Source organism: Canis lupus, chromosome 13, assembly GCF_011100685.1.
Source record: "Canis lupus familiaris isolate Mischka breed German Shepherd chromosome 13, alternate assembly UU_Cfam_GSD_1.0, whole genome shotgun sequence".
Lineage (NCBI taxonomy): Eukaryota > Metazoa > Chordata > Mammalia > Carnivora > Canidae > Canis > Canis lupus.
In genome coordinates, this window is record NC_049234.1 from 41,337,219 (window position 1) to 41,362,332 (window position 25,114).

Here is a 25,114-nt window from a genome sequence, read left to right on the forward strand (position 1 = left end):
ATTGAGAATTACTATTTTAAAATATTGCAATTCTACATAAAATATGAGCCTAGAGATTATTGAAAATAATATATGTAATTTTTCTGACATCTGGGGGCTGAAGTTTTAACTGCCCCTTGTCTGTGAGAGTGACATATGCTTCTGTGTTTAAGTATCTTATTTTAGGACGTTTCGTAGAAGTCATTTCTGCAAAGGCTGCAAAAGAGAATACTAGTGCAGTCCTGCCTTAGCTATGAAACAGGATGTTGGTGCTATTTTATTTTAGCTGTCCTGACTCCGTATTTTCTTGCTGGAGGCTCTGGCTCTGACTACCTATCCAACTGACTCCTAACAATAATCTTAGCACCTTGTCCTGGAAAGTCTAAGTGTGACAGCCTTCTTTCAATCTATCTCAATACCTTTCCATTCAGTTCAATACCTTTCCATTCCTGCTAGGGTTGCTCATGACATTCGTGGGTCACATCCATACTAATCCCCTAAATGTTTGCACAGCCACACCCTTGATGCTCTCGTCAGAATATGCTTTCTTGGGGCACCTGGGTGGCATAGTTCTGTTAAGCCTTAAGCTCTTGGTTTTGGCTCAAGGCATGATCTCAGGGCTGTGATCTCAGGGTAGTGAGACGGAGCCCTGCATCCTGCCACTTGGTGCAGTCTGCTTGAGATTCTTTCTTCCTCTCCCTTTGCCTCTCCAGCTCATGCTCTTGCTCTCTCTCAAATAAGTAAATAAATCTTTAAAGAGAGAGAGAGAGAGAGAATGCTTTCTCTGCAAGATTTTGCAAATCCTTGCAAATAAGAATTTCTTGCAATATGGATTGGATACAAATTTTCCAAATCTCTAAGTTCTCATTCTTTGTTGAACAGTTCCTTCTTCAATTCCTTTCCTTCTTCTTGCATTTTACTAGGAACCAAGCCACTCCTACAACACCTCCTTAGAAAAAAACTCTCATCAGAGTCACTTTTAAAAGTCACTCCATGGCAATCTCAGCTTTTCCTAGCATGCATCTCAATTTTTTTTCCAGCTTCTACTCATTACCCTTTTTCAAAGCTGCTTTCACATTTTCTGCTTTCAAACAGACACTCACTTCTCAGTGCCAGTGTCTGTCTTGGTTAGGACAGTTACAACAGAATATCATAAAAGGTGATTTAAACAACAGAAATGTATTTCTCACAGTTCTGGAGGCTACAAAGTTTAAGTTCAAGGAGCTGGCCAACCTCTTGTCTAGTGAGAATACTCTTCCTTTTTTGCAGACTGTGATCTTCTTGCTATAGCCTCACATGATAGGAAGACTAATGCCTTTCTCTTCTTATAAAAACAATGCTCTTGTCATTTGGATGACACTTCCATGACCTTATCTAAACCTAATTACTTCCCCAAGACCCTCTTCCAAATACTATCTCATTGGGGGTTAGGATTTCAACATATGAATTATGAGGGGATATAGAAATATCTAGTCCATAACATTGCTCCATGCTTCTCTCCTAACTTGATGTGCATTGCTGGCAACCTTTGGCATCCATTGGTGTGTAGAAATACCACTTTATTGCCTCCATTATCACATGACCTTCTTTGCTATGTATCTTCACATAGCCTTCTCATAAGGACACTACTGGTGGAACTTAGGGCTCACTATAATCCAGTATGACCTCATTTTCACCAATTGCATCTGCAAAGATCCTACTTCCAAATAAATTCACATCTGTTTTGACATAAATCTGGGGGAAACAATATTCATTCCAGGATACTCTCCCACTGCATTTTCAATTATTCCAGGATAGAAATAGAGCAAGTTTTTGGCCACTGTTTATTCCTATCACCCATCTAATGTAGATGCCCAATACAAATGCAGTAATGAATGACACATGTCCGAACTTTATCTGATTACAAATACATTGTGGCACTTGTGGCAATGGTAAGAAGGCAGCATATGAATGTTTCAGCATAATAGTTTCTTACTGATAAAAATTACTGAAGGACTTCACTCTGATTCCTTATCATTTTTCAACTGGGATCAAGAAGGGGTGGGGGAACCAAAACTAGACTTTTGTTCAAGAGGGAAAATGAGATGTACATTCCAGAGCTCCCTAGAATCACAACTTCTGAGAGCCTGGGTGGCTCAAATTTGAAATTCTATGCAAATTTCTAAAAAGAAGCAAACATCTGCTGCATTAAAAGAGATCTGTTATATAAAAAGAATCACAACTTTTTTTTTCAGATTTTATTTATTCATGAGAGACACAGAGAGAGACACAGAGACACAGGCAGTTGAAGGAGCAGGCTCCCTGTGGGGAGGCCAATGGGGGACTCGATCCTGGGATCCCGGGGTCACGCCCTGAGCTAAAGGCAGACGCTCAATCACTGAGCCACCCAGGTGTCCCTAGAATCACAGCTTCTTAAACTAAATATTTTAGCCACCCTGAGAGATTATTACAATATTGTTTATAAAGTAGATAGTATAGGAATTTTAGAATGTAACATTACTCCTTTCCTTCCTGTATGTATTTGGCAATCTAATGGTCCTGTTGTCATACGGTGCCTAAGATAGTGCCCAATAACACATACGTGGCAAAGTGAGCCAGGATAAGCACAGTAAACATTTCAGATTAAAATCAATTCATATTATCTTGAGGACTCTGGCACAATCATAATTTTTTTTTTAGGACAGATGAGAATATTTAATATGAAATTTTAAGTCTTCATTGCTTTGCTCCATGAAAAGATTTTTTAAAATCTGAACAAATTATAACAACTATTCTCATAGGAACTAAAATCTCTTCTGGACTTTTTAATAACATCACAATAAAAATCTTTTAGCTAAGGCATTATTATAAATAATTCCTGGAAAATCCTATAATATAACTGAAATAAAATATAAATTATCAATTCTTTTTTTAAAGGGGAGGAGATTTACTTTTTTGAGGAACCTCCATGGTGTTTTACAAAGAAGACGTACAATTTGCCAACAGACACGTGAAAAGATGTTCAACATCACTAATCACCAAGGAAATGCAAATCAAAGCCACAATGAGATGATACCTGACACCTGTCAGAGTGGCTGGAATCAAAAGACAAGAAATAAGAAATGTTGGCGAGGTTGTGAAGAAAAAAGAACCCTTGTTCACATAATTTTTTAAAAAGTTAGTTCTTAGGTTTTGCTGATGACCCAAGGACATATTTAATCTTTGCCTTATCTTTGATCTTGACTCAAATAACAGCACAAGAGCTGGTCTGATGATTTTTGTTTTGCTTTGTATATAAGGCTATTCTTCATTAGACTAAGCAGTCAGTCTTTCAATAACATCTACCATTTCCTGAGTCAGTATCATACAAACACACTAAAGTGAGGAGCACCAGTTGTGAGAACCACTCTGGTATGGAACAGTTAAAGCTGCACCTGCACACCAATAAGTATTGGACATTTGGGCAGCCTTCTCATGCTGAGAATTCGAATCCTAAAATATGTCCTTTCTCTGGTAATGAAGGACCTTAGCTTTAAATAACTTTTTAAAGGAAACTGATGTTTCTTATATATATGTATAATATTGAAGTGTCTCTACAAAATGTTTAATTTGTTTCTTTCTTTTACATCGATGAGTAGTGTTTTAACTCAGTGGGGAGAATAAGAGAAGCATGGATAAAGTAGTGCAAAACATTGGTGGTTTATATTGTATATATTTTTCTTTTACCACTCAATTATCTTACTAATCTTACTAATAGAGCATATTAAACATCTTGAATCAATCAGGATCTCCAGGGAAATAGTATATGGAATTGTATATGATTAACTCTATTTTTCAATGAACTAATATAATTTGGGCATCTGCAGTAGCATCATTGATGGTCATCTGATAATTAGCTCTATTGCATGAACTGAATGTTTGTGTTGCCTCCAACACCAAAATTAATAGATTGGATACTAACTGCTAGTGTAATGATATTAAGAGGTAAGGCCCTTGAGAAGTAATTAGGTGGAGCCCTTCTGAGTGGGATTGATGTTCTGATAATAAATGAAAGAGATGAGAATTAAAATTAAAAAAAAATAAAAATAAAATGTGATTCTGTCTTAAGAGGAAGAAAGAAAAGAAGGAAGGAAGGAAGGAAGGAAGGAAGGAAGGAAGGAAGGAAGGAAAGAAAGAAAGAAAGAAAGAAAGAAAGAAAGAAAGAAGAAAAGAAAGAAGAAAAGAAAGAAGAAAAGAAAGAAGAAAGAAGAAAAGAAAGAAGAAAAGAAAGAAAGAAAGAAAGAAAGAAAGAAAGAAAGAAAGAAAGAAAGAGAAAGAAAGAAAGAAAAGAAAGAATCTTTCTTTCCACCATGTGAAATTAAAATAAGAAGACAGCTCTCCCAACTCAGAGTGTTCTCACCAGATGCTGGATCTGCTGGCACCTTGACCTAGGACTTACCAACCTCCAGAACTGAGAAATAAATTTCTATTTAAGTGCTCCAATTTATGATCTTCTGTTATAGCCTCCGAACTGTCAAAGCCACTTGTACAAAGGCCTTCCCCTAACCCCAAGATATTAGGGACATAAGGAGCTGCAGGATCTGGATCTTGGTGCTACTTCATATTCACAATGCTCTAGTAGCTTTCATAAATATTAGAGTCTTGTGCCAAAAGCATGGGTGTAGCCAACTGACTTTTCAATATTAGTTTTAAAAAATCGTGTTTACTTTGATTCATAAACTCTTCTTCAAATGTGAACTATCTGACAAGGTTTATTTTTTAGCTATATATATTTTGTTGTTGTTGTTGTTGTTGTTGATGTTGTTCAATAACTAAGTTCCATTTAAATTGAATTTGTGACTACTGATAGCTCCAAAGATGCCTTGGGAAGTCTGAAACAACTTTCTGTAGAGAGTCTATTCCAATGAGGCTGTCATTATGATGTGATGTTTAGTGATATAAGTCAATTAGTTCCAAAGAGTTCATTAAGTTTAAACGTAAGTAGAAGATTCTGGATTTAAAAAATCACACTGCAAGCTATTGCTTTGCCTCCACTCTATCAAATGTGTTAATAAACAATTGTTCTAAGAGAGTCTGTGGCACATAATAGACTCCACTGCCAGCTGCAATTTTGTATTTATGATTGCTATGAGTGTCATGTCCTTGGATATAAGGATAGAACCTTAAAATTGATTGCCAGAAATCCTATGCAAATTCCTAAAAAGAAGAAAACAATCTGCTGTATTACATAGGTCTGATATTATATAGTTGATTGAGAATTAAATTCTGAGAAACATACTAATGCATTCTAATTGGCTAATTCACTTTTCTGAGCCCATCAAAGTCGATTTCTTTTGGTCTTGAATTCTCCTGAAGGTTCTAACAATTATAAAGGAGTGTATCGTGTCACATAAAACACGCCTGTTGTGTGGTGGTGGAGACATAGCTCTGGGGTGTAGAGTTTTGTACTTCACTTCCTTCAAATTATAAAGAAGAGATACAGATTTTGGTTACTTCTGTTGATATCTTATTGTAAATCATAGAAAAGCTAGAAAACAAGAGATTCATTCAGCAGATTCAAGAAGTGTAACCTCACTCACGGGTATTCATATCAAGTAGAAACTCCAGTGATCCAGTGGCAATGTGTGTCCCCTTTGTGCCCAGGTTCTTGGTCACACCTCTTCGAAGAATGAACAGGTAAAGTTTCCTTAAGCCATCAGGGTGTGCTGAGTCGTGCCAATCAGGGCTTTGGTCACATATCTGTCTACCTATTAGGTTAATGTCCAAGTGCTGATAGTTCTTTTTTGCTGACATCTGGGATCTGAGGTCTTAACTGCCCCTTGCCTATAAGAGTGACAGGTACTTTATGGTTAATTTTCTTATTTTAGGCTGTTCTGCAGAAGTCGTATCTGCAAAGGCTGCAAAGCTGGGTACTAGTGTGGTCCTCTCTAAACTGCAAAACAGGATGTCAGTGCTGGTTTATTGGAGCTGCCCTGACTCCACATTTCCTTGCTGGGGACCTGGCCTTGACACCCTAACTGTCCAACTAACTCCTAACAGCACCACCTATGAGCCTGTGGTCAAGGCAGTCAGCCTCACGCACCTCTTCATGTACCATCCTTCCTTTAGTGAATCTACTTCTTTGCTTCTGAACTAACTTGTCTCTGGCTTTTCTTTCTCAACCTCTCCTTCTGGTGCTTTTTCTGTAGCTTCTGCTTCTCTGCTACTAAAAGTAACCTGTATGACAGGTCAGGTCAACATGCTTTCACAGAAGACATCAGCAAAGGTCCACAAAGACAAATGTTTCCATCTGTCTGGACTGCTAACAAAATACAACAAGTTGAGTGGCTTATAAAGAGAAACTAATTTCTCACAGTTCTAAGGCTGAGGAGTCCACGGTCAAGGCACTCACACGGTTGCTTTCTGGTGACGGCCTTCTTAATGGTTCATAACTGGCCTTCCTGCGTGTCCTCACATCATGGAAGGGGCTTACACACTCTCTGGGTTCTCTTTAAAAGAGCACTCATCCCCTTCATGAGGGCTCCACCTTCAGGACCTAAGCAGCTTCCAAATGCCCCACCTACTAATCCCATCTTCTTTGGAGGTTAGGATCTCAAAATAATATTGAGGGGACATAAATATTCAAACTATAGCAGCAATTATTTCTAGCACATCAAACTCATAGTAAGTGACTGACAGATTGGGAGAGAAATATTTTGATAAATAAAAAATATCTTGATAACTAAACATTGATGGAATATTTAAAATATACAAAGAGCTCCTGTAAATCGACAATAACAACCAAAATGACAGAAATAAATATAGTACAAATGGAGAAATAAAATATTAAGAAAACAGAAATTTTAAGAAAACAGAAATTTTAGATGGAGAAATCCACATGACTAGCCTTACTAGTAATTAGAGAAAGAAAAACTAAAATTAACAGAAAGGACTCTTTACCGATCAGATTGGCAAAAGATTAAAAAAAAAAGTTGTTTTAAATGGTTGATAATACCAATTATTGGTAAAAATGTGGGATAATGGGAATCTTATGTAGTGCTGGCAAGAGTGCAATAGAGTGAAGCTTTTATATAATGAAATCTATCACCATTTAGGGAAATCAAGTATATGTAAATTTTATCATTTTACCAAGGCTACTCCTCAGTATGGGTGCCAGAGGGAATTTTGCCTGGGTCTCTGAGGTTGTTCATAAAAGGCTATCCATTGTCATGAAATTTCAGTAGTTGAGATTTAAAATCAGCTGGGTATCCGTAAATAGGCAAGTGGATGAATAAAATTTGGTAGATGCATAAAATTGAACAAATGCAGGGAAAACTATTCAAAACATTCAAACATGAAACAAAACTAGTTAAACAATTTCTCTTCTTTGCTATTGTCTCCTAAAAAGTTGAAGCTGAAAATACTTCTTGGCCCTTAAAATATTGTTTAATGTCATAAAGGACAAGTAGATTGAAAAAAAAATTACAAATTTTATTCTCTTTCAGTGAGGCAAATGGCAAATGCCACTCAATATTCTAAAGTTCAATATTCTGATCCATCAAAATAAAAACTTGCAAAGGTGTACAATAGGCCATTGCTATGAAATTTATTTTCATTTTTTTATTGAATCTAAAAAATTATTTCATAGGCAGTCAACCCATTCTGACTGCACCAAAAGACAAATTGAAAAATAGCGCATATTCATTCATTTTAGTCCTATTAAAAAAAAAAAAAAGGTGAATTGGGGTATTACAGTAATTTACCTGAAATACAAAATGTTTAAGTGGCTTTTGCCCACTGGACCAAAAGCCCCAAGTCAAGTATCTCTTGGACCATGCAGGCACAATAACTGAGAGGCTGTATATTGCTATGACATTTATGTGTATAAGGTGGCTAATTTCACACTTGCACAGCTCCATTGGTAAGAGGCATTTGTCCATATTTGTTCATCCCTCTGTCATACTAGTGAGAGGAAGCTGTTTAACATCTAGAAAACAGCATGCTGCAGATTATTCCAAAGTACTTTCGGCAGAATGTAGGACCAGGCAAAATTTTGAAGTAGGAAATGGTCTTTGCTTTCAAGAGTTCTTTCCACTTCCATTCTTTTGCTGCCTGTATCACCATCCCATTCACTTGTCCTGTTTATTCCCTCTACCTGGCATCTTTGACCAATATCATGTTTTTTTTTTTAGGTTTGAGTAGGCACTGGGGAAAACTAAAACGGGAGGTCTTCTTAGCTAAGAAATTGAAATTGCCACTCAGCTTCCAGCCCCAAGGCACAAAACTAGCTTTAGGGTAGAGGAGGAATCAAGACATGATGGAGGGTAGGTCTCACTGGTTTGATGACTGCTGAGAAGTGGATAAATTACCCTCTGGAAAGTCCAGCAAAGAATGAGTATGTCCCAAGAGTTGAAGGACCATGGTAATGGCAAATTCAGAAGTAGGCAATGTACAGAGGCTCAGGTCAGCAAGCTAGGAATCAACTTTTCAACTTTCAGCAAGCTAACAGAAATAAGATCCAAGTCACAGACCAGCGGAAGGAAACATGGCAATCAGAGTAAGACCGGTCAAAGCAAAACATGATAACAATCTACTGGCTGTGTATTTCAGGTAAATATTAAGAAATATCAAGACTGAGTGTCATCACTGAAAACTAACTTATTAATCAGGTAAACACAAAATATATGAAGTCTAGAATACATATTGTTGCTATGGAATTTACTTCATTACCGAATGTATAAACTGTGCTATGTAAGCTTGACAAGGAGAAATGCCATTGGACTTAAGTACTTTGAATTAGTGATTAGAAATGAGACCAAAAAAAAAGGTGAGACATTAAAGTATTGATTGAAGTTTCCCTTTCCATACTAAACCAAGGTCATGATTATTTCTAAAGTGCTGATTATCTTGAATTTACAGTCCAGGGTCAAGGAGGCTAGTTCTGTGGACTACCAATCAGTCAGAGCTTCAGAACCAATAACTGATAAGATGTTCTATTAAAATGACTTCCAGATATATTTGCATTTTAATAAGAGGAATCTTCAGTACTCTAGAAATTAATCTTTAAAGTTGAAACTATCAGGAAGTGATGAAGATATTTATGAGCAAGAAACCTTATCAAGGTACTCGATACGTATAAAGCACAGATAACCACTCTCTTAAGTGGAAAGTTAAGTTTGTCACACATCTTAATATGTAAGAACAAACAGAATTGAAGATTTCCCTTATATTCAATCATTCTATCACAATCACACAGAAAATTTAATACCAGCTCTTCATCATATTTGAACTAAAGTCTAGCTCAGATGCCACTTTTCCGTTGTCTTTTTTTTTTTTTTTTTTTCCGGCGTACTTAAACTAAATTGTTCCCTCAATTCTGTATAATTTTTATAATATTCTTATATTATCCTGTGCTGTAATTATACTCAGATGTTAGTATCTCCAGCCAGAATATGATCATTTTTGAATATAAAATTTTAGACGATTTTTTCTGCTTTTTTAAATAAGTGGTTTGCAGTTCTCCAAAGGAAACCAAGAAACAAAACACCTCTGATTTGTTGCATTTCCCTATTTCTGAGATATAAATATTCCCACCATGACACATATTGAGTAACGAACCTGACTTCACTCAAGCTGAATATAAAGGTGAGAGGAATGTACACAGTTGGCCCTTAAAGAGTCTGTAAGATCTGGCGTCTTCAGGCTTCAACTCTCTGGATTTGAATATTGGTTCAAATACTTACAAGCTATGTGATCTTGGTCAAAAGATTTGTAATGAAGATAATTATAGCTTTTCTATCACAGGATTGCTGTGTGGACTGAATGTGTTCATAGGTTTGAAGTAACTAGCATAGTACCTATCACATAGTAAGCAACTCAGAGTTGTTAACTAACTATTTTACTTCCATATTATAATCAGAGAGACATCTAGGAGTCATGCACAGTAGAGATCCCCTGTTTTGATTACAAGAGGTTTAGAATAATTGATTAAGTAGGAATGGGGATTTTAAAGGAAGTCCCTTTCTGAGAAGAGTAGAAATACATATTTTTGAAAGTGTTTAACCAGAATCATGAAAGTTTTCTTTTAATAGAATATAGATTCTGCTGCTATATCAAATATAACAAATAATGGATTAATTTACAAGAGAAAAGCTCACTTCTTTTTTACCTAATAGCCTAAAGTTATGTAATCCAGGCTTGATGTGATAGGGTCCCAAGTGCATTCCATTTTCTGCCCTTCTTCAAACGAAGGTCTTGTCTACATGGTCTAAGGTGGATCACTACTAAATTCAGTAGAGAAGCTCCAAGAAGTCAAGTCAAGAAGTCAAGATGGAGAAGATGTGTCATGAGTGCACTGTGGAGACCCACAGCACGACCTGTGTCTTTCCACAGTGTCAGCTCTATTCAGTCATAAAGCAAAGTCAAGTCACAATTATAAAGCAGGGCCAGGATTCCAAATGCAATGACATTTCCCCGTGTGGTTAAGCTCGGCCTCTTACACAGCACACGCAATGGGACAGAGGACAAGCCACACAACAAACAAGATGACAGGAGGGTGCAGGGAGTTAATGACCCAGATCCGAAGTCAGTCTATGGGTGCACAGTCGAGATAAGACCTCCGTCTGGTCCGGGTCAGCTCTTGGCACTTGCTGCTTCTTACGTTCAAGCAGTGAAGGACCTTGGTTCCATTTGGAGATGAATGGAGCAGAGCCTTCAGCGGCAGTTGCGTTTTTTAAGTGGTCAGACACAGAAGGGTCAGGTCTCAAGAGCCTGACGGTTGGCTGGCCAAATCCTCTCCTTTTTAAAGGGATTTAATTGGGCTCGAACCCCTGTCCAAGTTGTGCTCTGGTTTTTCCCCTAACCAATTGTAGGGCGTCAGTGTTAGGAGCTGGTTGCACAGTTAGGCAGTCAGGGCCCGGGTTCCCAACAAGGAAGCATGGAGTTGGGACAGTTGAGATCAAACAGCATGGATATCCTGCACCACAGCTTGGACAGGACCACCCTGGCCTTCTGCTTTGCAGCCTGTGCAGAAATGACTTTGGCAAAACATCCAAAAATGAGAATTTTTTTAACATTTTTTTTTTTTATGAGAGACACAGAGAGAGAGAGAGAGAGAGGCAGAGACACAGGCAGAGGGAGAAGCAGACTCCATGCAGGGAGCCTGATGTGGGACTTGATCCTGGGTCTCCAGGATCATGCCCTGGGTTGAAGGTAGATGCTAAACTGCTGAGCCACCCAGAGATCCCTAAAACAAGAAAACTAACCACAAAGCATCTGTCACTGTCACAGAAAAGGAGCAGTTAGGACCTCAGCGCCCAGATGTCAGCGAAAAAGGACCATCAGCACATGGACATTAACCCAATAGGTAGACAGAGATGTGACCAAAGCCCTGATTGGCCTGACTCAGCACATCCTGGTGGCTTAAGAGTTCCACAAAAGACCCCACTGAAGTCCCTACACTTGGAAGCTCATAGGGCAACCCTCCTGGACTCCCCTCCGTCTCTAGGAGCTCAATGAACTTTGCTTTGGTGCCCACCACTCTTCATCTGGGCTCCCTCTTCATTCTTCGAAGAAGCATGGCCAAGAACCTGGTACTTGAGGCGACACCAAATCCTGGAATGTCAGCTGGTTCTGGACTCCTAGCTGCAGTACCTTAACCGCTTGCGTCATTGGCTGACACAGGCCCCTGCTTGACATGAGGGGCTCCGTTCTGACCTCTGCCAAGTGCGTACATCAGCTCCACTCACAGCTCATTCATTGATAAGAACATATTTCCAAGGGCAGCTGCGTGGCTGCGATGTAATCTGAGTCGCATTGGCTTTGTTCTGGGGCAGCTGTGTGTTTAGCTAAAATGCAAAGTTTCTAATACTAGGGAAGGAAAAGGAGGATGGATAGGAGGGCAAAAGAAGACGTCTTTGCCAGGTGTGTGAAGCATCTGTGACGCCTTCCTATTGTTCGTGGCTCATGTGGGGGTCCATGAAATGTGAAAGGGTATGGGATCCTCTAGAAGACCATCCAGATAGACACGAATAGCCTAATTCGCCTTATTTCCTTTCCATAGGACCTTCAGAACCATGGTGATCCCTGGTTGTACTGTTTTAGGTACAATCATCATTTTGCTTCAGTTGCTATTGTAGCTGTAAATGCGATTTATACGTCCTGGGTTGATAACGGAGCTAAATGCATGCAGGTGAAGTAGGAGTTCTCACGGCTCAGGAAGTGATGACCCTTATCACGGGCATAATCCAGCCGCTGAATTCAGGCACGTGAGCCATTAGCAGATGTTCCTTTTGGCTCTCCTTAGCCTTACTTTTATTTATTTATCTTTTTTACAGTGCCAAAGATCACTATCTCCAAGGAGACGCCCCAAATAAGGAAATAAGATCCACAGAAATTCATCCATAGAGTATGTGCATTTTTTCCAGTCATGACATGAGAGGAATATCCTGCGTGTTTCAGAATATACAGCTGGAGGCGATGTTCCGTGGTACCTGAATTTAAGATCTTGAAAGCACGAGGTAGCTTGCCTGAGAACCAGTGTCAGGATGCGGTGCTGCTCTCAGACAGGGGAAGGACAACAATAAACCTCGACTGGTAATTTATTTTTATTTTATTCTATTCTGAACATTTCTTAGACTCGTTTTTTTAAACCCAGGCTACGTCAAAGAATGTCTTTGAAAATAATCATCCCCCTTTATTAATCAGTAATAGCCTCAAAATGTAGGATTTGTTTACAGTTAACCAATTATTTCAGAAACGAGCTATTAGCCATGCGGATCATACAATGAATAAAAAATAATTGTTCCGAGATTAAAAGACACTGATAACTTCATTTTTTAAATTCATGATCCTCCAAATCTTACTACCTCTCATAGGCTCTAAAACTAACGATCAGATGTTACCATTTTGAGACCAACCGAAAGGAAGACCATCTAAATCTCCCCACCCCCCCCCCGCCAGTCCCAGTGATTTTTCTCTATTCTCCCGGAGCTCTAGGGAGATGGGAGGAGAGAGCAAGTGCTCTAGGATCAGGGACTTTGGGGTCTGACCCCTGACCTCACTCTTCCGTGGCGTCGTGACCTTGGATGATAGGCTTGGCCTTGTGTCTTTCTCACTCTTGGTCACCGTTCACGTCCTCCTGTGACCCTCGGGTCCCTCTGTTCCGTGTGGGCTCACTCAGGAGGAGGGGCGCCTCATGTCCGCAGAGGCCTGAAACTGTGAGTAACCCCTCAGAGAAGAAGAATACAAAACTATATGCACAAAATCAGGTAGGAAAGCAAGTACTGATTCGCATTGAAACCACACTAAGTCATGCATTTTAAGAACACAGAGGACGGGGTCTTTTTTATTATTATTATTCAAAAAATTAAAATGTTTTATGGGTTTCCTCTGAAGAACACTTTCTCTACAAAAATTCTACACGTCCATATGCTTCCGATTGCAATGCATTTGTTTGTTTTAGTATTTATATAAATTCCAGTTAGTTAACGTACAGTCATAGGAGCTTCAAATATACAAGTCAGCGAGTCAACATTTCCCTGTGAACAAACTGATGGCTACCAGAGGGCAAGGGGGGGGGGGTGAGGTAGGTGATGGGGACTAACGAGGGCACTGGCCGTGACGAACATCAGGTGTTGCGTGGAAACCTTGAATCAAAAATAAATAAATAAATAAATAAATAAATAAATAAATAAATAAATAAAAATTTTAAAAAATAAAAAAGAATAAAATAAAACGAAACCTTGAATCACTAAATTGGACACAGGACAAATTCTTAAAGAAATGTTCACGATAAATGCCACAAATATCACCAACTATAGGGGGGGAGTAAAAGCATATTTTTGTGTTAACTGTGTCTTCAGTGTTTCTCCCTTACATTATCCCTCCTGCACACTTTTCATATGGAGGGGATTTCAATAATAGCATCCTCTCTAGAGAGCATAGAAAGAGAATTCTGTGTTTTTTCTTGTGCGGTTGAACAGCACATAATTTTATTTCTACCTATATAAAGGGTTTAGAAAAGTGTCTTTCGGGGCACCTGGGTGGCTCAGTGGGTGAAGCACCTGCCTTCAGCTCAGGTCGTGACCCCAGGGTCCTGGGATCCAGCCCCACCTCAGGCTCCCTGCAGCAGGGAGCCTGCTTCTCTGCCTGTACTCCCCCTGCTTGTGCTCGCGCTCTCTCGCTCTCAAATCAATCTATCTATCTTTAAAAAAAAAAGGAAAAAATAAAAAATTTATTTTGATCTCACAAATTTGGGGGCTGGGTTGGTATATATTTAAGACTGTTGGTGAGAAGAAGCAGCAGGCCCCAGCGGGAGGCCCCCAGTGGGGCTCCACCGAGCACAACACCCACACGAATGGCAGCGCCAGCCTCGACTCCCAGGTTAGGCCCAGGGACTTCCATCCCCAGGAGGAGAAGGAGGGCACCCCAGGGGAAGGCGACCTTTTCTGAAACACGCCTATTCCTTTCCTTTGTAGTGACTTCCTCGCCCCCAGCCGGCCTCTGCCCCTCCAAGCCTCCGTGTGCACTCTTCTGGGCCCCCTGCTAGTGGGCGCACCTGCTTAGGGATGAGGGAGAGAAGCGCAGGCCGCCTGCGCGCCTACCCAAGGCTCCGCTCCTTGAGGCCCTCGGGGGAAAGAGCGCGGGTGGGGCTCAGGCCTCCAGGACAAGATTTGGACCCTTTTCCAAAGACGGATGTCGGTACTTTGACCTTGCTGCTTTCCTCGGTTGCCCTAAGGATTTGACTTTTAAGAAACCTCCATACGTCCTGTGGGACCCAAGCTTACACCCCAGGATAGCAGCGCCCCCAGCCTGGGTGCAGGTGTCCTTGCTCTCTGCGCCCCGGTCCCCCCAGTGGCCTCCCCGCCCAGGGTCCCCCCACAGGTGTCCCTACCCCCCCACCCCACCCCCACCGCCCCGGGGACACCACCGCCCGTCGGGAGGGAAAGGGAGAGAGCCAGGAGGAAGAGTTCATGGTGAGCTGAAGGGGGAAAGATGTCAGATTCGAAGGCGAAGGCCAAGCAGGAATTCTTGGCACATCTTTGGTGCTAAATGGTGGTTTGGGTAAAGCTGGGGCACAGGCCCAGGGGGTGAGGAGGGGCCATTGTGCACCTGCCGGGTGGAGGGCAGAGGGTGCAGGCCCCTGGTGTTTGGGAACAGTTTGGGGGCCGGGGGCGGAGGCTGAGGGGCCACTACCCTGGGAAGAGCTCCTGATCGTCTTCTAATGGGCCCTGAGTCCTGGGCGCCTCTGGAAGCACCTGCACCAACAGGTACAGTCTGCCGCCTCGGGAGGCTCCTTCTGCGGGTGCAGGCCGCCTTGGGGGGCTCCTTCAGCAGGTGCAGGTCGCCGCCTGGGGAAGCTCCTTCGGCAAGTGCAGGTCGCCGCCTGGGGAAGCTCCTTCGGCAGGTGCAGGCCGCCACGTCAGGCCACGGGCTGCACGAGCTGGGCCCAGGCTCCTGGCCTGCCCCTGCCCGTGGTGGCCGCTGTGGGCTGTCGCCCCTGCTGTCACGCACTGGGCCCCCTGGTTCCCATAGGACAGGAGCGGGTGCTGTCACTGAGGCCCACCCTTCGCCAGCCTGCAAGTAGGCAGCACCCGGTCCCCACCGCGGCCGTCGCGAGACCGCGGGGCCTGTTCTCCAGGAGCAGCCTGACCAGGCCGCGCCCAGGGCTCCAACTGCCTGCCTGCTTCTGCCAGTTAATGGGAACTTAAGTTTTTTGATTCTTCTCACACCTCTGTAAGGAGTCCCTGCACTAAAATATATATTTTTAAAGATTTCATTTATTTATTTGACAGAGAGAGAGAGAGAGAGAGAGAACCTAGGCAGGGGGAGCAGCAGGCTGATGCCAAGGGAGAAGCAGGGCCCCTGCCGGGCAAGGAGCGGGATGCAGGACTGGGTCCCACCTCGAGGTCATGGCCTGAGCCCAAGGCAGGCGCTTCACCGATGGAGCCCCCGGATGCGTCCTCACTAAAATACCTGAAATCCTCTAAGCTGCAGTCTATTTCCAGCAGCTTCCTGAGGATACAAGGTACTTCGATCTTCTTCAGCATCTGTTTCTTTATCTATAAAATGGGCCAAATATCCATCTCATTGGTGGGCAGCAAAGAGGACAGGAGACAGCGTGTGCACAACGCACGCCCCCCCGCCCCCCATCTGTACCACTGATTCCTTCAAGCTCACAGCCACCGAGGAGCCCCTGCTCCCAGGACAATCTGGCGCCTGATGAGGTCTCCCCATCTGATGGGGATCTGCAGCCCAGGGGGTGCAAGACTTCGCCTGGGGCAGAAGCAAGGAGCTGGAAGGTTGTTGAATGTGATGTGAAGAAGCCAAAGGGGGGACAACCAGAGATAGCTGGCCTTGAGGCCGGCCGGGGTGGGGATCCAGTTCAAGGGGGATTGCATAGGGAGGGGGTGGATGGAAACGTATGGAATTTCCTTTTATGGTACCAGGTAACCCCTTGGGCAGCTAGGGTGTGTGGCTGTCTTGAGCTGGGTCCTCCCCTGGGCCCGCGTTCAGCCGGGGCATCAGGGTGGGCCCTGCTACCTCGCCGGGGCTTCCACAGCTCAAGCTGCTGGTCCAGAGGCCTCTGCAGCCGCCACCCAGCGCTTCCCACACAGTAGATAAAAGATCCCAGTATCACCGTGAGATTCCTGCAACCATGCCTCTGTGGGGTGATGCAGCAGACGTGAATCCTCAGAAAATATTCAAGGCCATGCAGAATCGAAGCTCCATGTTTATCATTAGCCAGTGTCTCCACAAGTGCATTCTCAATAAATATAATAATGATAATAGAGAAGAAAAGAAACACACACGTTGGAAGATGGAAGTGAGCTCTGCCAAGTAGCAGAGACTGCACAGGCCCGGGTGGGCAGCCAGTGGCAGGAGGGCCCGGTGGGCAGCCACCCACGGAAGGGCCCACGCCGCCGCGTTTGGTTGTGGTTTATTCATTGTGGTTGGTATCCGCAAGGCCTAACTTCTCCATCCATCAGCTAACTCCCCCCTCTCTCTTTGTCTTTATTTTCTCTCTCTCTCTTTTTTTTTCTCTTGATTACTTTCTAGGGAAACCCATGCTGGCAAATCCACCATGGCCTGGATTTCTTCCAGGGAGCTTGATGTTCACCAGAAGTGGCTCAGGCCTTTAGGAGAGGCCAGGCCCTGCCCCCAGGACCTCTGCTTTGGCGACACATGAACCGCTGTGCAGAGCACAGCAAGCTCGCAGCGCAGCCCCCATGACCTGCGTCACCCTCAGGCCGCAGAATCCCTAGACTGTTGCTGCCTGCTTGCAAAACCCACAGGCCCCACCTTGGGCCAGGTTGCTCATTCCGAATCAAGTCTGAACCCTCGCAGTCATCCTCCCAGTCCACAGCTAGTTCTGACTGTTCCTCGTGCAATGTCATAAAGATGAGGGTCAGCGTCCAGTGAAATGTCGTGCGTGTCCCTGTGTGTGGGCGCCTGTATTGCTTTCCCTCTAGACATCCTCTGGGGCAAATGGGGAGCTGGGGCCCGCTGGCAGGTGTTAGCCTCTCAAAGATCAAGGTACTTATTTTTAATTGACAAAAAAAAAAAAAAAAAAAAAAAAGGTAGGTAAGGAGAAGAAAAGGGAAAAAAATCTTGAAGGGAAAAAGAGAAGTTTCATTTGAGTGCAGATAGGGAGTGTTGCCATGGGAACCCTGCTCCAAGTGTGAAAAAGAACATCCGTCCGCCTGTTATTGGGGAGTCCATCATGCGCTGGCAGCTGCAGGAAACCTGCTCTGATTAGTGCAAAATTTTAATTTTCCAAAGGGATTGAGTCTGGATGAATGGTTTTAATAGTGATAAAGCCCCCCCCACCCCCAAAAAAGTGATAGTCATTATCTAAAACTCTGGTCCTGATGACAGAATGCTCTCTTATCTCCTCTAATCAGCGTCATTTTCCAAATGCCTCCTGTGACTGCTGTAGAGGACAGACAAGAACACATCTGAGGACGCAGAATCCCTCTATAATCTCTTTATTTGTTGTTATTTGTCTTTGGCCAACTCCACGCCATGCATAACATTCATATCAAGTTCTTCAGACTCCCTAGGAGAAGTTCTGCATTGTAGTACAAAGGGGAGGGGGGGATTTTACTGTCTGAAATCTCTACAAACAGAAAGTGACCAGAGGTTGAACCTTAGGCTCTGTATCAGCCCACTTTGGCAAGGCATTTGATATGTTGGGGAGAACACTGTCAATGCCCAATTTCTGTTGACAGAAATAAGTTTGAATAATTGCTCCTTCATAGGCAGCAAACACAATTCCCCGCTGAGGCGCAGGTCAGGGGAGTTGAGAACGGGGACTGCAGAGCCAGTTGCCTGGGTCGAACCCTGCTTCCCCATTTCCTAGCAGCGTCTGACCTTGGACAGGTTACTTAACCTCCCATCAGCCCATTTTCTTCATCTTTAAAACAGAAATTCGGGTGAGAGCGATGCCCAGGAGATCAAAAGTTCTAATGGCAAACTCCTGCAAGGCACCAAATGGTGAATATTTTGGGCTTCCTTAGACCTGGGGTCTCTGTGGCAGCGAGGCAACCCCGTTACTGCAGTGTAAAAGCCGCAATAGACTGTATGAAAACTGATGGGGTGCTTATGTCCCAATAAAACTTTATTTACAAAAACAAGCAACAAGCAGTGGGGTTGGGTTGGCTTCCTGAGATGTAGTTTGTCACCCAATGGTTTAGTACATAAAATGTTTCAAATAGCACCTAATTTGTAAGTGCCAAATAAGGCCTTAACTAGAGGAGTTGCCCAGCTGATTTTTGTTGTTGACTTAGTTTAAAATGAAGACAGTACTTTGAAATCATCAATACACCTTCAATATCAGTAACTCCATTGAGGCATATTTAATTCAGGAAGGAGGGCAGCCTGGGTCGCTGAGCGGTTTAGCGCTACCACCTTCGGCCCAGGGCGTGACCCCAGGGTCCCGGGATTGGGTCCCACGTCAGGCTCCCTGCATGGAGCCTGCTTCTCCCTCTCCCTGTGTCTCTGCCTCTCTCTCTCTCTCTCTATGTTCTTCTCATGAATAAATAAATAAAATCTAAAAAAAAAAAAAAAAAAAAGAAAATTCAAGAAAGAATTTTCAGGGCCCGCAAATAACTCCGAGTTTGAGCTCCTCTGTACCATAGAAGATAACACTCCGAGGAAATATTAGTGTGGAGATACCTCGACTGCAATAAGCGTGAGCAGTACAGTCTGCCTGTTACAAAACAAAGGAATTGGATAATTAAAATGTGATGAGTAGGGTAAGTTGCTCTGGAAAGATGTTTAATGTCCCTTTGTATTAAAGGTATGACGTCAAAAAGCAAAAGTAAGGTGGGCAGCAATAGAAACGTCCGTTGAACTGAGATGGAATCGAGACTTTGAAAAAAAAAGTCATATTTGCTGTAGGAGGAAAGTATCATTAAACTGTGATCGCAGCTGATTATACAAAATAAGATTTTAATGTCACTGATAATTCTACGTGTACTTGCCTTTCATAATTAAAATATGGAAACCACTTGAAATTGTAAGCATGAAGTGGCAGGTGGTGGAATTTCCACTGCCTATTTCAATAGTGCCAGTGATTTTAGTTGTAGAGCCTCAGGATTTAAAGGCCCACGGTGCCATATTTCCTTCCCCTCTAGGAGCAGAGTTTTGGACTGCTCCATAATTAGGTAATATCCTGGCTGCAGTTTACCAAAATGGTCACGAAATAACTGTATTCCGCAAATTGTTCAACCCCAAATCAACACAGCCCTCTAACTTTCAGTTGCAAATTTACCCATCAAATGTATAAATTGTGTAACAAGAGCAATATTTTAAAAAGAAAATAAGGATTAGCACTAATTAGGGTGTTTATTTCTCCTGGAATGAAATTTATTGATCAGGAAAGACCCCAAAAGAAACATCTGTAGTGGAAGATTAAATTTTCTTTTTTATCTGGAACAGTTGTTTCTTTGAATAATTTGATTACCAAGCCCCTGGAAACCTATATTCAAATTGATTTAACTAATCATGAAAATGTGCAAAACGTTTAGATGGCTTTGAAGATTTATGCTTCACTCATCCCGTGAGCGTGCACTGCCCAAAGATTTGAAGTCGAGCTCTCTATAAATTGTTTTTAAGTTGAATTTTAGATATTTTCAATGATGTTCAGTTAAAATTGTTAAAAAGGAGACAGCAGTCCCAAATGGAGTCACTGATGCTAAAGCCCACCAAGACTTACTATGTAACCTAATTGCAGCTTCAACTACTCCCAGAAATGTGGTTTTGAATCAGCCAACCCCAAATTTCCTAGTCAGCCCTGGAGGGTAATCTACTGATATATCTCTTTCCTTCCTTTTTGGGAGGGCAACCTTGTCTAAAACAATGCATTCTGTGCTAATAATTTCCTTTTTTGTGTGCTCCCCTTCTGCCGTTAAAAGCCTTTCCTCTTCTGCAGCTTGATGAAGCTCCTTTCTATTTGTTAGATAGGATCCTGCCTGGTTCACAAATCATTGAATAAAGCCAATTTGATCTTTCAATTTACTCAGGTAAACTTTTATTTCAGGGGTCCCTGGGTGGCTCAGCGGTTCAGTGTCTGCCTTCAGCCCAGGGCGTGATCCCAGGGTCCTGGGATCCAGTCCCACATTGGGCTCCATGCATGGAGCCTGCTTCTCTCTGTGTGTCTCTGCCAATCTCTCTCTCTCACAAATAAATTTAAAAAAATCTTTCAAAAAAAATTTTTTTTTCATTTCATACAATGATGATCATCATGTTGTTCTACATAATAAATTTAGAGCTACCTTTGAAAGCCGGAACACCTGAAAATCATAAATGTCAATTCCTGCCCTGTACTTTTCATCTCTGTGACTTATTTTGTAAATGGAAGCTTGTACCTCTCAATTCTCTTTCTTTCACCCAAATCCCCACCCATCACCCCTCTGATAGCCACCAGGTTTTCTGTGTTGAAGAGCCTGTGTGTTTTTTTGTTTTGTTTTGTTTTTTAGATTCCACATATAAGTGGAATCATATGGTACTTGTCCTTCCTTGTTTGACTTATTTCATTTAGCATTATATCCTCTAGGTATACCCATGACATTTGTCGTGGCAAATATGAAAATTTCATTTTTCTTTTAATGGCTAATATTAAAAGAACATATATGTACCACATCTTCTTTATCCATTCATTTATTAATGGACACTTGAGCCGTCCCCATTTCTTGGCTATTAAAAATAATGCTGCAGGGAACAGAGGAGTGCATATATCTTTTTGAATTAATTTTCTTGTTTTCTCTGGGAAAATGCCCAGTAGTGGAATATTACTGGATCATACTGTCGCTCTATTTTTGACTTTTCGAGGAACCTCCATACTGTTTCCCACATCTTTTTCTTACCTGTCAATTTTTGAGTTCTCAGAGTAACCACTAGCTCTAAAGGGAATAGTCCATATTATTTAATTATTTGGGTTTCATAAAGCACAGTTATCTGATGACTAAAAGGCATGGACTACAGAAAGTACCATATTTATGAGCATGAATTTACATCCTGTTTCACCTTGGATCTGTTTATGTCACTTTCACTGATAGATCTCTCTTTGACTCAAGAAAATCCCAGTTTAGGGGCACCTGGGTGACTCAGTCACTTGAGCATCTGACTCTTGGTTTTGGGTCAGGTCGTGATCTCAGACTGTGAGATCGAGCTCCATGCCAGGCTCTGTGCTCAGTGAAGAGTCTGCTTGAGACTCCCTCTCTCTCTTCCTCTGCCCCTCCCTTGCTCACGAGCTGTCTCTCTCTCTCTCTGTCTCTCCCAAATAAATAAATAAATCTTAAAAAAAAAGAGAGTCCCATTTAGAAAATAATGCATGTAGATGCCCTAGCTTTCAGTTATTTATTTATTCCCATATGTTGTCAACAAACATTTTGGTACCTACCATGTGCCAACCCCTCTTCTAGGCCCCATGTGTTTTTTGCTTTAGTAAATTCATAAATAAATCTGTATTAATTATTGAAGAGCCCATAGAGGCTTTTACTTCCCCCAGGGCATTAAAGCAACTATTACAAGCTATTACTGCTCATAAGTAACTGCTTTGGCTTCTGACACTGATGGACTTCATTGGCAAGCTAAGTAGTCCTGACTGAAATTAGAAAATTAAACAGAAATAATTGTCACAGTTGGCTGGCATACAGCCCTGGCATCAATATAGCATCAAGGTCTAGAACGAAATTAAAGATTTCCAGCCTTTCATATAGCTGTGAGTTTTGAGCTACCAGGCATTACATATTAATATGAACTTCCACACAGGGATAAAGATAAGGTTGCACTTCTAACACAGAAGCAAATGGAATTAAATTTAACTTTACTAACCAAGACACGATGAAGGCAAAGTTGGAACAGGGTATTTGAAATTGCCTTGTATGGAAATTGAGGTAAGCAGACTGGAAATAATCCAATAAACATTACCTAGCACAACACATTGTCCATTATTGAGCTTCAGATGAATTTCCATATCAGTCTTGAGTGTGCCATGTGTTTCTTCACACGTTGCTTAACCTGATCCTCACAAAAATCTTACGGTGGGTTCAGCCAACGTGATCCCCATTCTACAGATGAGAGAACTAAGGTTTACAAAAGCTAATATATTGACTTTTTAAATGGCAAGAGACTACATCACTCATAGGACGTGCAAGTATACAAACTGTAAATTAAGATACTTTTTTTTTTATCTTCTTCCACATTTAGATGCTCAGAATTAAACCTACTCCTGAAGTAACAGTGCTGCCTGCCCCTGTCTCTGCTCTCCACTCTTCAGGGATTTTACTTCTCCTACCTACCATGATAGGACCAGGCCTTTTTCTTGCCCCATTCCTTTCACTTTCAGTTAGATGCCCAAAAAACGGAGACCATGATCTTGTTAATATCCTAATCACAGAAATGACGTCCCATAACTTCCACATTTTGTTTGGCAGCCGGCAGTCAGTAAATCCAGTCCACACTCAACGGGAGGGTATTAGACAAGGACATGAGTATCGGGAGGCAAGGGCCATGGGACACCACGATGGAGGCTGCCTCCCGTCCCAAACATGCAAATGATTCCAGGGTCATTTCATCCATTGCAAGAAGGCACAGCCCCAGATGGAGAAGAAGCTGAAGTTGGAGGAGTGCCATTGTATGGAAGGTGAAAATTTCCCTTAAAAAGAATGTGCTTCATCTCACAATGGGAGAAATGACAATTCTGCAAGTGTTCTTGTTTCTAAACAAGGCTACCTCTCTTAGACTGTACCAGAGGGAGGGAGAGCCCTGGGGTCCTTTCCTTAAGATGCTGTCAAAGTTTTTGTCAGGACTAATCCGGAGTGACCAGGCATTCAAGGGCTATGAGACCTGAGCAAGAACTATTTACCAAATCTTTTAAATTATATTGCTAAAAACTCGTCACACATTCCATACCCACAAGAGTTTTGAGCATAAATTTAAACTGCAGCACTACAAACCAGGTGAATTAATCTGTCTGTTTTTAACCTGATGCATCCAGGCCCCGGCTAATTTAGAGGACAGTCTTAGTCTTAGGCTAACTGACTTAGCCTTAGTTTAGGGCAAGGGGGCGGGGGAGGGGGGGTGGAGAAAGAAAGGGAAAAGGGGAGGCAAGAAGAGAAACCTTAAAAATAAAGAAAAGCCAATACCTCCACTAACAATACCATAAACATTGTCTTTTTTAAACCAAAAAGATTCATAAAACCACCTTTTTAAAATAAAACATTCCCCCACATGGGCATATGATCTAGCCATAGCTGTATCCACAAAAACGATACTTGTGCCTGAAAATGCCCGTTTTCCACTCTTTCACAGAGCAAAATCCTGTCTTTAAGGCCAAAGCCAAATCCATCTGCTCTAAGGAATTTTTGGTAATGTCGTCCCCAATCCCCCAACCGCGGAATCCAATACTCCATGTGCCTCAAAGTTATTTCCAAAGTTCATCCATACTTCCTGCCTGTTTCTCCTCATTATTCCATTCTTTCCACCGCACTTCTTCTAAGAGTTAATAAGTCTTGAAAATAATATAATCTGAGAATTCATGATGTAATAGGTGATGGAGTGACTACTCACATGATTTCATTAAAAAATCCTATGATTCCGCTAATATAAATTTATTTAGTCCTTTATTTTCTGAAGAGGAAAGAAGCTGAGAGGAAAGAACTTGTACAAGGCTCAGATCTAGAGGGTGGTGGCAAATGGATTCAACCTCAGTCAATCTGATTTGAATGAAGAATGATCTAAGACTATATGAGTCTATCAATATTCAATCAGGACACAGACTCATTCTGTCGCCCAAATGCTAAAGTAGTAAGAACTATTTCAAGAGGACTCAGGTTTCAATCATGCAGGCATAAAAATGAGTTTAAATGTAAATATCATTCATTTCCTTAACAAATCATCGCAAAGCTAAGAAGTGATACCCAGTGGAGCCTGAAGCCAAGGGTGGGTTCTGGGTCTCACACATCAATGTCTGGCACATTGTCAGAACTCAGAATTTGTTTAATACAGCCCCCCCCCCTTTTTTTTGGAAACTTTACAATAAGCCACTTCATGATTACAAAAGACCTATATTATTAGTATCTATTTTCGCTAACTAAAAAGTCCAAAGGGGGATTTTTGCTTTTATGAAAAAAAGTGAAAAGTAAAATCGTATTCAACATCTATTTTGCAGCGTGTTTTGCAGAGGACTGACTGTTACAGAGGCAGCGCAGACCCTGAGTGTGAGAACACCCCGCCAGGTCCTTCCCCTGGACCTACACTCAGCATCTCATCAGCAAGCCACCCTAACTTCGAACTGTGTCTGTGAACATCTGTGCTTTACCTTCATTCCTTTTACACATCTATTAACAAGATGTATCCTAAGGTATCAGAAAAGCCTATGAGAGATTATTTTTGGGGTCTGGGAATGCCCAAAAAAGCTTCCATTACAGATTCATGGTGATTGCTTCTTTGCTTTATGCTCTTTTTTGCCTTATGAAAGGTTTCATAGAGACACTTTATGTTCAGACAGCAGGAGAAACATGTACAATCATAAGAATAATTCTTATACACATACAAATAAATATATTTAAACATCCTTTTTTCTTTAAACTTGGCAATACATGGCAGCAAGGGCTTTAATATGTGATTATTGATAGCAATGTAAGGTTTCACATCTAGTTATAGCATATTT

At 41.8% G+C, this 25,114-nt stretch overlaps 2 long non-coding RNA genes across 2 annotated transcripts in view; one reads left to right on the forward strand and one right to left on the reverse strand.

Moving 5' to 3' along the window:
• Positions 1-10,312, reverse strand: part of LOC111098463 — a 53,257-nt gene extending 42,945 nt beyond the window's left edge. The window contains exon 1 of the long non-coding RNA XR_005368360.1: positions 10,106-10,312. This is a non-coding gene — a long non-coding RNA (uncharacterized LOC111098463). The remainder of the gene's footprint in view (positions 1-10,105) is intronic.
• Positions 10,313-10,418: 106 nt separating this feature from the next.
• On the forward strand, positions 10,419-24,800 carry LOC111098461. The gene is made up of 3 exons (XR_005368358.1): positions 10,419-11,661; positions 12,273-12,531; positions 24,614-24,800. It is a non-coding gene; the product is annotated as an uncharacterized LOC111098461 (long non-coding RNA).
• Positions 24,801-25,114: the final 314 nt, after the last annotated feature.